Source organism: Plectropomus leopardus, chromosome 22 (assembly GCF_008729295.1).
Source record: "Plectropomus leopardus isolate mb chromosome 22, YSFRI_Pleo_2.0, whole genome shotgun sequence".
In the NCBI taxonomy this organism is placed as follows: domain Eukaryota; kingdom Metazoa; phylum Chordata; class Actinopteri; order Perciformes; family Serranidae; genus Plectropomus; species Plectropomus leopardus.
Genome location: NC_056484.1, coordinates 1,113,766 through 1,127,351, shown reverse-complemented (window position 1 = coordinate 1,127,351; position 13,586 = coordinate 1,113,766). Strand labels below are relative to the sequence as shown.

Below are 13,586 nucleotides of genomic sequence, written 5' to 3'. Positions count from 1 at the left end.
GGAAGAGACCGAGATCTTCTTAACTACTATACGAGACAAAGAAATCACGGCGATATAAGATCGGCTTCATTGAGTGGCTGCGATAGAAATAAACCTACCAATATTTTGGACATCCATCACCATGGTTATTGGAAAGTTATCGCGAAGGAAAGTCGCGTAACATCATTAGAGAAGTCACATAACATTCACCCAATGGAAATGCAGTCATCTTGCGATTGTGTTTTAACGAAAATCTGGAAAAATCTGTGATGGAAACCCCTCTACAGGCTGATCCTGGACTCAATAGGGACCTTTCATGCTAATTAACTCTTAGATCATGTGACCACGATGCGCATAGTTTATTATTAATTTTATAAAGTTTAAACCATACATCGTAGCTCCTTACTTTGTTCCGTGCTGTTCCAAGGCTTTTAAGAGCGTCCTTATCCAGCCGGATCCAGCTTGAACTTGCGCTTCTTTCCGGGACTTCATACAACAAATCCATATTAACAGATCCAATATTGATAATCTTTTTGTCGATATTTTATTCATAATCGATAATTTATAATCACCAATTTTGATGATAACAGCCATATTTGTTTTCCAGTAATTCTTGCAAAAATCTTTTAACCAGTCAGAGGTTCCTGCGTGCCCGCAGTAAAAGGTTACTCTAGGTCATTCAGTCCACTCGCTGGACGTGCAAATCATGTGACGTGACCCTCTGTCACATTGCAGACAGAAACTGCTTTCAAGAATGGCACACACAAACAGTGGGAAAAAAGTGTTTGGACATTTTTGGAATAAATATAAAAAGTTTGTACACTGCATAGCTTATAATGTTTATTTTTTAACTTTCTGAGTCCCAGCAAACAGGAGAACTGTTTAGGAACAAAAAAAAAAAGCTTAGTTCTGTATTGTTGTGTGGGTTATTTCAGTAAAAATCTGTGAGATAAATCTTTTGTCTTAATATCCATCACTATTTTTAAATTTAAGTGATACCAAATATTCTTATAGCCCAGGTTGTCCTGAAAACAATGATGTTCATAGCTTGACTTTGCATCACGGGGTTAATGTTATACACGCTTTATTACACAATAAAAGCAGGTGGACCAAAAATTGTTAAAAAAAAATGGCTTAGGTCTCAGGGAAATTTAATATGAAAATATATTAATTGGATTAGTCTTTGATTCTTGAGTAAAGGAAGGCTTGATAGGACTGATATTTATGATTCGCAAACTTAAATACATACCTAGTATAAGACTGGATGGGTTTGAAATGAGTTTAGAGTACTAAATGTAGTTATAAGAGATGGGAAATGGTAAAATTTTATTGGTACCAGCGCCATTATCCAGATTTTGCCATGTTGTGATTTCAACAAATAACAAAAATTCAGCTAGGGAATTTTGCCCCACAACTTTGTCCAATTACCACCACTTTACCGCAAATTTCAGCATATTGATCCACTTAGCCTCTCTCTCTTTCTGTGTTTATCATTAGACTGAGTACACACACTGAGATAACAGCACACGGCCAACGTGAACAAGAACAGTGGCGGCAAATCTTCACAAACTGGGAATATGATGAGGACCAGGAGCTCCTTTCCCCTCTGAGCAGAGATCAGCCGAAATATATCAGACAAGGTAAGAGATTTTTACTGACATGTTACGCCTTTGTTATTGTTCATAAAGCTCTGATGTGTCACCTGAGAGGGTGACGCTGCTGTTTTAAACACCGGTCATGCCTGTTGTGATTACGCCGTATTTTAAATCACTTTCTGGAGCAGAAAGATGCCGTTTGGTTCTGTATAAAAACACAAAGGAGGCGTTAAGAAAGGACTCAGTAGCGGCTCTACAGCGTGACGTCTGTGTGAAGTGGGCTTCTGCAATGTGTTCGATGCAATCCTTTGATGTCAGTTTGGTGCGTCCGGGTCTAAATATGTCGTGTTACACAGCCTTGAAGCGACACCATCTTTCTTTGTGAAGCTCGTTTTTGGACCGTTTCTTCCAATCTGCTACCTTTACTGCTGCTGCTCGATTTGTACCTCAAAACCACTTTGTACTAAGATGGTTGGATTTTGGCATTTGACCTTGAATGATCAGGGTCAGGATAGTCCTTTCTCAAGGGTTAGGATGTGCTCGTATGAGGTTTTTGGTGTGGATCTGGTCCTTCCTGTTGCTTACAGAGGTGCAGATGCACAAGGTTGATGTCATTGTTTGCTAATGCACAACTGCAGCACCCAATAACATGATCATTTTCTGAAATTATTAAAAAAGGACTTGCACAGAATTTGATCAAAAATGTAATAATACTTAATAATGTAATAACCATTAATTGAACATTAATGTAATAAAATGTCCTGACAGTATAAGATTTCCCTTTTAAATGGGTTATTTAAAAAAACAAACAAAAAAATTACTTAAATGTAATAAAAATAGTATGCTTCTTTTTTTTGGAAAATGTAGAAAAAAAAAGAGTCTGTTACATTACATCATATCATTTGTTTTTATGACATATTTATAACAGTTTCTTAATATTTTCAGTAAAGTTAACTGTGTTTTTTATGACATTTTCATGAAATTATTACATTGTTGGGTGCTACAACTGTCAGAAGAACATGCTGGCTTCTAGAAAATGAATTGATAAGTTCAGAGATGTGATTGCGATTGATCGGACAATTTGGAACCGGTTCTCAAGTGGAACCTGTTCTCAGTCCACATCTCGTACAGTTAGTGCTGAAGCGGGAGCTTTCAGAGTCTCTTGCTTTGACAGCTGCTGGAAGAAGTGACAGACTAATGGAGAAATCACCTCCCGCGTGTCCGTCCTCTTCAGCAGATCTGCTGAATTCACAGCTTTCAATAACAGCTCATTCTTGAGATTTTTATAGATTGCTCCTTGCTCACACATGTAAAAATAAGTGGATAAAAATTGCAGATAATGCAGATTCTGACCTTTTATGGGACAATTAAGTGAACAGAACAAGCAGTTGTGAATGAGGTAAAAATTGTCCTGTGTGAAATAAGCCGTGCGTTAGTGATAAAGACAGTTGTTTTAGGTGGTTAACAAATGTCAAAACTAATCACAAGCACATAAACACCCCTTGAACATCCATAAGTGACACATAAACCACTTAAAATAAAGTTAAATTAGCATGAAATAGGTTTCTACAGGTTGCTTAAATGCGCCTCAGATTTAAACTGGTTATTAGTAAGGTTTATTTCAGTGGTGTTTCCTCTGTTCTGGCAAATTAAGGGAAATTGGGTTATTAAATGCGGAGATTTAACAGGGAGGGGCAGACGAAACAGGCTTTATGGGAAATGTGGTCTTAATTTTGGGGAACTGGAGCAATAACATTGTCATTAGAGAGACAGAGGTTGCCAGTGTCAGCGGTTGTAGATAATTTCACCCACTCAGATCAGCGGTAACTGCAGCGTGATGAGTGAGAGTTTAAGAGTTTACAGCTGCTCCGTCAGCTGTACTTAAACACAGCAGTGTTTGAGCTTAATGCTAACGTCCACCTGCTAACATAATGATCACGTTAACATTTGTGCAGCAGGTATAATGTTTACCATCGTGACCATCTTAATCCACGCCAGTGGTGCTCAATTTAAGGCCCACGGGCCAAATCTGGTCCCCGATAGGGTGCTGTAAGGCCCCCAAACCATTCTCTAATCCACAATAGCACAATTTTTTAATACCTTTAATATACATAAGGTGCCAGAGTGCATAAAACAGCATCAAAATAGAGCTTGTTTATCAAAACCTGGAAATTCAAGCAACTAAATAGAATCTGAGAACATCCTAAAATCCTAGAAATGTCCTTAAAATCCCAGAAACATCACACAATCCTAAAAATGTCTTAAAATCCCACTAAAGTCCTAAAATCCCAGAAATGCCCTAAAATCCTAGAAATGCCCCAAAATCCTAGAAATTTCCTCAAATCCTAGAAAAGTTCTTAAATTCTTAAAATGTCCTAAAATCCTACAAACGTCCTAAAATCTTATAGAAACATTTTAAAATCCCAAAAATGTCCTAAATCGTAAAAATGTTCCAAATCCAAGAAATGTCCTGAAATCCTAGAGATGTCCAAAATCATATTAATTAATTTAAAATCCTGGGAATGTGCCAAATTCCCTAGAAAGGTCCAAAAATCTGAGAAATGTCCCAAAATCCTTAAAATTGTCCTGATAACCCAGAAACAATCTAAAATCCTAGAAACCTTCTCAAATCTCAGCAAAGTTCTAAAATTCTTTAAACGCCCTAAAGTCCTAAAAATGTCTTAAATCTTGCAAATGTCCTTAAATTCCTAGAAATGCCTTAAAATTCTAAAAACGTGCTAAAATCCTAGACATGTCCTTGAGTCCTAGAAATGTGTTAAAATCATAGAAATGTCTAAAAACCCTAGAAACATGTATTTGGCTGCTGCGTTTGGCCCCTGGCCTGCTGTCATTTTGCAAAAGTGTTAAATATCCCTGCTGCGCTTGCTGTATTTTTCTGGATATATTTTGTTATTTGGCTCCAGTATGAAAAACAAAGTCTCTTCCTTTGGGCCGATCCCTCGCAGTGACCTTTTTCTAATTCTTGTGATGAAATCTATTTGACGCCGACGTCCCGCTCTTCATAAAACGGCCCTCACATCTTCTGTTTCCTTCGGTTGGTTTTCGGCCCTCCTCTTCTTCCGCTCCCACATTCTCAGTTTACTCACAGTTTGCCCTCAGCGTTCCCTCACCCCAAACTCACCCTTCGGCCCCGGCTCCGTCCTCTCTAACCCGCCCGCCGCCTCTCTCAGGTGATGATTACCTATCGAGCAGCAGTTCACACAATCGTTTGGTCAATGCTCTAATTGCGTTTTCTCTCTGTGTGGGCTACACAGGGAGAGGATCGATCATCAGCTAATGAGAGATGAGGGGAGGGGAGGGGAGGGGAGAGGAGGGCCGAAAACCAACCGAAGGAAACAGGAGATGTGAGGGCCGTTTTATGAAGAGCGGGACGTCGGCGTCAAATAGATTTCATCACAAGAATTAGAAAAATGTATATGAGCTGTGACCCTCCTCCTCCTCCTCCTCCTCCTCCTCTGTTAAACGCTCTCGTTAATATCATTCCTGCATCTCAGCTTCATTATAACCCACACAGTATTGACCTGAAGTCAGACCTATCAATATCCACACACACACACACACACACACACACACACACACACACACACACACACACATACATGCATTTATAGAGACGGTCCGATAAGATGCCGCTTTTATTGTGAAAAGGTTGATAAACACTTGAATTGTGCTGCAAATTAAACCAAAATCCATCCCCCTTTTTTCAGTCCAAAGTCACATCAGTGTGATTTCTTTAGCCGTTTACACCTCTCAGTGGATGTCGAGGTGTTTGATTTCGGAGCCATAAGAGACATGGAGACACATTATAAACATGTTTGAAATACTAGTTGCAATAGTTTCCAGGATTTGAGGATGTTTCTGGGATTCGTATACATTTATAGCATTAGAGAATATGTCCAGTAAACTATATTCTTTATTATATATTTGAAATAATTTTACAGAATTATTATAATTTCGAACATTTATTTCAGGTTATTTCTGGCTATGTATTTTTTATTTGTTTTAATTTATCGATTTTTTTCCTTTTTTGTTTTTTTTTTTTTGAAAGGAGGTGCAAATTTTTAGGTAATTTCTTGTTCTCTTCACAGATATTTTTTTGCCAGTCATTTCTTCTTTTGTTGCTCCTTACCTTCTTCCCACGTGTTTTAAATAAACAAATAAATAGATAGATGAAGAAAGAAAGATTTTATTTCCCATCTTGAGCAACAATTTTGTGTGAAAGGTAATAACGTCCTGTCCCCAAATATGAGCCTGATGCCTTCATGGATTTAAGCGAATAATAGCCAGAATTGAAGTTTAACGGTGGTTTACACCATTTGTGAAGTTTTCCCTCTTGGATGTAGTGAAATTAATATTAACTGATATTATTCTAAAAACGGCCTTCATCCGCTGCCTGAAATTAAAATCACGATTCGTTAAGATCCTTGATTAAGAAACGGCAAAAAGTGATTTTTTGAAGTGATGAGGCAGGTGGGCTCTAAATGTCGTGTGGACCAATCAGATTATTGCTCTGAACCACCTGTTTATAACGAGCACAGGTGACGTGATTCAGAAACTGGTCTCTTTTTTACCTCTATAACCTAAATCTGCATTTTACATGACGATCGCTTCCACAGTGACGAAACTAAAGCACCCCCCCCCCCCCCACCCCCCCTCCCCCTCTCTGGACGCTGCTCTCAGTGAGCGAGTGGGCTGCATATTGATTTTTAGTGTTGAACTTGCGTGGCTCTCTCCCTCTCTCTCTCGTCCTCGTCTCCCTACACTCTCCCTCCTCTCCTCTCTCCCCTCTCTCCCCTCTTCCTCTCGCTCTCCCTCTCTCCTCCTCTCTCTCGCTCTCCCTCTCTCCCTCTCTCTCCCTCTTCCTCTCGCTCGGGCTGCATATTGATTTTTAGTGTTGAACTTGCGTGGCTCTCTCCCTCTCTCTCCCTCGTCCTCTCGCTCTCCCCCTCTCTCTCCCTCTTCCTCTCGCTCTCCCTCTCTCTCCCTCTTCCTCTCGCTCTCCCTCTCTCTCCCTCTTCCTCTCGCTCTCCCTTTCGCCCCCACAGACACAAGCTGACGGAGAAGTTGATTAGGAGCAGCTCTAAATATATCCTCCACCTCCTCCTCCACCTCTTCTCCTTCCTCTTCCTCTTTTCCCTCTCTCTCTCTCTGTCTCCCTCGCTCGCTCCATCACCCACTCGCTCTCCCACACCGGTTCAATCGCTCATTCTCCGCATTTTCTCTCCTCCGATTCGCCTGGACGCCGCTCTGCCGAGCGCTTTCTCTTACTCTCTCCATTTCCCTTCCACTCACTCTGAGCGTATCATTTTTCAAACTCCTCCCAAGAAAAGGAGAGAAAAACGAGAGAGAGATGCACAGGAAGTGTTGCCAGCTTTGGCTGGAAATCAGATGATAATTTGACAAATTTGGGAATGATGGCTAAAATTTTCAGGGCGCTGTCCATTTTCTCAGTCTTTGTGGAAAAACTTTTATTTTAGTGCTTTGCTTAGGGGCCACTTTTACAAAATGACAGGGGCCAGGGGCCAGTGGAGCAGCGCTACATGATTCTAGGATTCGAGGATGTTTCTCAGATTTTAGGACCATCTTCAAGGTGATACCGCAATTATCATCATCGATCGTCAGACCGATTATTGATGATTAATTAACAGCGCTCACATTTAAACAGACTTTTCTAATTACTGCATAATTTAGGACAACATAAAAAAATCACAGACAGGGAAATAATGGCTGAAATGTAAGCTGAATTTAAATGATGATAATGACAAGATATTTTCATTCTGATATTATACGTCCGGCAGCCCGCTCCAGCGAGCGCACATGTCCGACGGCTTTTCAGCACGGACCTATATGACAGTCGTGTCCGCGCGGATATGTCTGATGTTGGCAGGCTGTTGGCAGCTACAGGAGAAGTAGGCCTCCTCAAAAGTTTTTAATTCCTGAGTAAAATGATTAACAGCACAGAAGTTTGACAGAAGCTGAAGTCAGAGTCCTGCAGTCAGGAGAGGTTGGCCTGTTATCAGCACAATGTGCTTCAATTTACCTGAAGAAACAAACCACAAAAAGCAAAATAATCATCCTTTAATTGTAATCAAAGTAAAATCTTTAATTATTGCTGATATTTCAGTAGAACAGGTCCTCCAGTTGGTGACGCCGGTTCTACAGTATATTTGTCATGTTCAATGTCGGACAGAAAATAAACATTTAAACCAAAATTAACCTGATGATATCTTCATATCTCACTCAGGAGTCAAAGGAACCTTTAAGCTCAACAGAAATAGTGATGTGATGTATATCGTGATACATATCGATATCAACTGATATGAAAAAAAATATTGTGATAAGACTTTGTTCCACATCGCCTGCCCTATAATGAATCCAACACGTTCAGATCATGTAAATGAAGTAGAAATGTGCAGAAAGTCTCTGCCTGTGTGCGAGCGCTGCAGTCTTCCTTCTGTAAATGGAAATTAGTTGAGATGTTGTTCGAGATGCGGCGGGTCCAGATGGGCGAGATAGCCGCTCTGTTTATCCTGCATCTATGTCGACCGTCCTGGAGGTAAACACAACACACGGAGGCCTCCTGCAATTTAGCGCACTGATTGCGACTTGGGACCAACAAACGAGCAAGCTCACTGGGCCGTTCTCCTGTGTGTGTGTGTGTGTGTGTGTGTCTGTGTGTGTGTGTGTCTTTGTGTGTGTGTGTGTCACTTTGCGTCCCCCGATTTAAATCTCATTTGCCTTCTCCCGGTTTTACTCGGCTGATGTGGAGCAGCCAAGCGCTCCGCTCATTGTTTGAAAGGGGGGAGATTCTCATAAACTGAGCATTTTTCAGACAATGAGCACGTGGGCGTATGGCTTTAGGCATATTTGACAGGATCAAATGACTTACACAGAAAAGAAAATTCTGTCGTTTATGAAATAATCCCCCCATACTTATTTCATCCACATCCTCTCCTCTGCTTATTTTTTCCTTCCCTCTCATCTCCAGCCCCCCGCCCCCCCTTTAAATGGATCGAGGTAAAATGGGAATCTGTATTCAGTGGGTGGTTTTAAGATACACTGACTTTGTTTAGATTTGAAATGCACATCACATATGCATGATGACATAAACCTCAAGGCTTGTCCTCAGATCTGCCTGATTTTGTCGAATAAAGAAGCCGGGGGGAAATACAAGGTGTTTATCATGCTGATATCGTTTCGGCTGTGTCGGCGCATGATGAATACACGCGTGTCAATATGTGTACCTGAGTGTGTGTGACAGCGAGAGTCCGAGGACTTTTTAATCCTTTGCTCAATAACGGGATGCAGGGTGTGTGTGTTCACACAGATTCAGATGATTGACATCATTCGCAGTTCACGATGTGACACGAGTGTGAGTCGCAGTTGTGCCATGCTGGTGCTCAGTGGCGCCCTATCAGGCGCCAGCCTTTCACTGGAGGATCCCCCTCACCCCCTGACGGAGTCCCAAATGTCCAAAAATCCTACAAACATCCTTAAGTTTAAGAAACATCCTAAAATCTGAGAAATTACCTAAAATTCCTGAAATGTCCTACAATCCTAAAGATGACAAAAGTCCTAAAAACGTCCTCAAATCCTAGAAAAGTTCTAAAATCCTAAAAATGTCCTAAAAATCTAAGAAACATCCTAAAATCCTGGAAATTACATAAAATCTTAGAAAGGTCCTCAAATCCAGGAGAATTTCTAAAATCCTAAAAATGTCTTGAAAACCTTGAAACATCCCATAATCCCTGAAATGTCCTACAATCCAAAAGATGAGGTGAAAAACTTAAAAATGTCCCAAAAGGTCCTTAAATCCAAGAAATGTACTAAAATCATAGAAATGTCCTGAAACCTTAAAAACGTCCTAAAATCCTACACACATCCTAACATCCTTGAAACGTCCTAAATTCCTTGAATTGTCCTAAAATCCTCGAAACATTGTTAGGGCTGCAGCAGCTGGCCCCTGGCCCCCTTTCATTTTGAAAAGTGTCCCCAAAGCTGAGCGAGTTGCGTATCCCCGCTTTGCTGCATCTGTCTTACTTTGATTTATCTTTAGTTTCTTGAGTTAACTTAACTCATTTGTGATGTGTAATTATTCTATGTAAAGTGGAACATTATATGCTTTTACTTTGAATTATTGCACATTATTATTCATCATATCACAGCCGCTGAGAACTCTCCTGTGCTGAACACCGCGGCACATTAATTACATGAGTTATATTTGTGCGGGAAAAAAATCTGAGATCAAAGATTGGTGATTTAAGTGAACGAGGAGCCGATTTTAATTGCCACGTCAGGTGACTCGTGGGCGACTGGTATTAAGATGCATCTTGTGTTATCCATCACGAGTGGACAGCTCTAAATAAGTGTCTTCTCGGATGAATTTGACTACGAATAAACCATAAAGCGTCCCAGACAAGGACTGCGTCATCAGTGCAGGACGGGTTGGTGTTTCGATGATAGCCAGGGGCGGATTTTGAGTCAATTAGCCTGCGGGCATAGATATGAAACAGGCCCCACCACCTACATAAGAGGAAGAGACCCAGACTTTTATAGTGGTTTTACCTTTTTTTGTTTTATTATTATAGTTTTTGTCTCTATGAAGTCATTTTGTGTCTTCTCTGGGGTTTTCTCTCTCAGAATCCTTTTTTGGTCTTTTTGTGGTTGCTTTGCCAATTTTTGTAGTTCTTATTTGTAGCTATGAAGTAATATTTTGTGTCTTTGCAGGTCTTTTGCATGTCTTTGCATGTCTCTTTCTGGACGGTAGACTTTGTGTGAAATTGGAGTGCAGTAAAAATCACTTAACGACTTTTCAGACACACTTGTCAACTATATTTCTCAAAAGTGTTGCTCTGTCGTTTTAGTGCCATAGCTCTCATGCCATTAACCCTTTGAAACCTGAGAAAATTGCCTTGATTTCATTCAACAACATGGGAAGAAGGCAGTGAGCAACTAAAGAAGCAACGAAAAAAGAAATTACCCCAAAATTAGAAATTAGTAAAAAGGACAAGAAAATTACCTGAAAATTAGTAAAAAAAAAAAAAAAAAAAATTACCACATTTATGAAAAAGAAAAGGGGAAAGAAAACAAAAAATACTTTGGAACAAGTGCTTAAAAATGCATAATAATGCTGTAACATAACTTTAAGAATATAAATATGATAATTATGAAGAAACTTTCCAGAGCTTTTTAGGGTTAGGGTTAGGGTTAGTCTGCGAAGGTCTGCATAATGAGGCTGGTTTGGGTGATTGATGGATCAAACAAACACAGGACTTTCCCCCTGGAGACCTGTGTTTGTGTCCTGTGTGAAACCAAGTGAACTTTGAGTTATTTAAGGTACGTTGAATTGTTTCTTTTCTCAAATCTAACCTACATAACTTTACAGTAAGTAAACGTGACAACACCCAACCACGATTCTTTTCCAAAACCTAACCTTTGTAACTTTACTTTCTGAAACCTAATCCTCATAACTTTACTTTAAATTAAACAAAACAAACAAAACTACATAACTTTACTTTTCTAAAAAAAAAAACAGATGTAACTTCACGTTAAGTGCATAATGTGATGAGACCCAACCATGTTTCTTTTTCTAAACTTAACCTATGTAACTTTACTTTTTAAAACCTAAACTTCTGAACTTGACTTTCCTAAATTTTAACTATGTAACTTTACTTTTTAAAACCTAACCTGTGTAACTTTACGTGGAATACGTAACTAGACGACACCCAAACATGTTTCTTTTCTTGAACCAGTCCTACTTACCTTTATTCTCCGAAACCTAACTAAACCATGTAACTTTATTTTTCTAAACCTAACCTCCATATTTTTACTTTACTAAATCTAACCTACGCAACTTTACTTTGAGTATTTTACGTGATGACGCATTTGTGGGGCGCTAATTTGTTTGATATCATATGAACTATTGCAGGTATAACATGTTGAAAAGTGTACTCGCTACTTTAATGTTTTTTTGTTTTTCGTGCAGAACAAATGCACATGCTGTAAATATTGAGGGGGGGGGGGCATGTCCCGTGCGAAAGGTTGGAAACCAATGCTGCCCATTAAAGCTTTATTTATATAGCACTTATTAAAACATGCAATTACAAAGCACTTCACAAACACATGTACACACACTTAAAATAAATTAGTGAATGAGTTCATGTATTGAGTTTCGATAAGTTACAATATGAAACAGTATAATGAGGGAGAGACGAGACCAAAACAAACAAAGAAAAAACATAACCTCTGTGTCGTCCTAATAAAACTTTGAAGAGATGAAGAGATGAAGAGAAACTGAAGAGAAACCAGTCAGATAATTAAAACCTCTCGATGGTCTCGCTGGCTCCTGCAGACAGGTGTATGTATATATGGTGTATAACTTGTGCAGATGCACCAACACCTACTCGGAGACGTCAGGCCTGCCAACGTGATTATCATGCAGAAATTAGAGGCGTGCAAGGGAGAGCTAAACTCTGTTTGATCTCTCTGATGTTCGTGCGTGCGAGCGTTCGTGTCTATACGGGCGCGGGAGACAGAAATAGAGACAGAGGAAGAGGAGAGAGATGCTGTCAACTCTCTCCATCCTCCTCGTCCTCCTCCTCCTCCTCAGTAAAGCAGATGTCCAATTGAGTCTATTTAAAGCCGGTGCAGTATGGCTGCTGATGCTGAGAGCGCCGGCTGTAGCTTTGCATTACTGTTGTCTTACCTTCAGTGTGCTCGACTCGGAGCTCGGATTCTCTGCTCGCCGCCATGTGAAGCAGCTCCTCGCTCTGCAGAACGTCTGCTCGAAATTACCTCACATTTTATCAGTGTAGAGAGCCTTGCAACAATAATTTGGGTCATTTTTAAGAATGTTGAACTTTATTAGATGGACGTTGCGGTTCTCTTATTGCACATGATTTAACCCTTTAAAAGATGGGGTGAGATCACTTATCCTGTGCTGCTTTCAGAAGACTTTCACAAGTATTTAAACATTTGAACCTTCAGCATTTTTTTTTAAATGTGGGTAATAAGGCACTAAGCAACTTGGCAAGAAATGTGACACAAATTGCAAATATTAGTAGATTCAGAAAAAAATATGTTTAAAAATCCTGAAGGAAAAAAGAATCATCATGATTTCATACTTAAAATTATGTTTGGATTTTATTTTATTTATTTTTTATATCTTATTTTCAGGTAATTTTTTTGAACTTTTGGGTCATTTCTTCTTTCATTGCTCATTTCTTTCTTTCCATGCATTTCAAAGAAATCAATCCAGTTTCCACAGGATTTTCTCAGGATGCAGAGATTACTGCATGAACACTGAACTTATTGTAAGAATTTAAAAAACTGCAGTAACATCACTTTTCTTGTCCTTCTTTCAGACACTTATCCCAAGTATTTTAACCTTTGAACTTTGAGCAAATTGGTGCAATTTCTTTCAAAATCATGGCAAAAAAGACAAAGAGCAACTTGGTAAGACATGTTCGACAAATTGCAAGAAATTAGTAGATTTAAAAAAATATTCTTTAAATGCTTGGGGAAAATGAAAAAATAGGAAAATGTCTGGGGGGGAAAAAGAAAAAAAGCTATGCTAAGCTAGGAAATGTTTGTCATTTATTTTTAATGTATTTATTTATCATAATTACATATCTAAAATCATTTCACAGAATTATATTAATTTTTCAGCATTTTTTCTCAGGTCATTTCCTTTTTTTTCTTTTTTTGATTTTTAAACTAATTTTCAGGTATGTTTTGTATTTTTTTCAAATTTCTTGCAATTTTTTAAGCACTTTTTGAAGTCTTGTTTGTTTTTTCCCTTTTTCATTATATAGTTTATTATTTTTTTTTACTAATTTTTGGGTAATTTTAAAATTGTCTTGCAAATATTGGGGTAATATCTTTTTATTTGCTCATTTCCTTCTCCTTGTGTTTTTGAAATAAAGCAAGCCTATTTGCTCAGATCTCAAAGGGTTAAAATACTCAAACCAGCTGTTGAAACTAAAAATACTC

The 13,586-nt window shown here is 39.0% G+C and overlaps 1 protein-coding gene across 1 annotated transcript in view; it reads left to right on the top strand.

The window, feature by feature from the left end:
- The first annotated feature begins 1,542 nt into the window (after window positions 1–1,542).
- celf2 (cugbp, Elav-like family member 2) overlaps window positions 1,543–13,586 on the top strand; it is a 277,136-nt gene continuing 265,092 nt past the window's right edge. The window contains exon 1 of the mRNA XM_042511588.1: window positions 1,543–1,619. The gene's annotated coding sequence lies outside the window, so the exon portion shown is untranslated. The remainder of the gene's footprint in view (window positions 1,620–13,586) is intronic.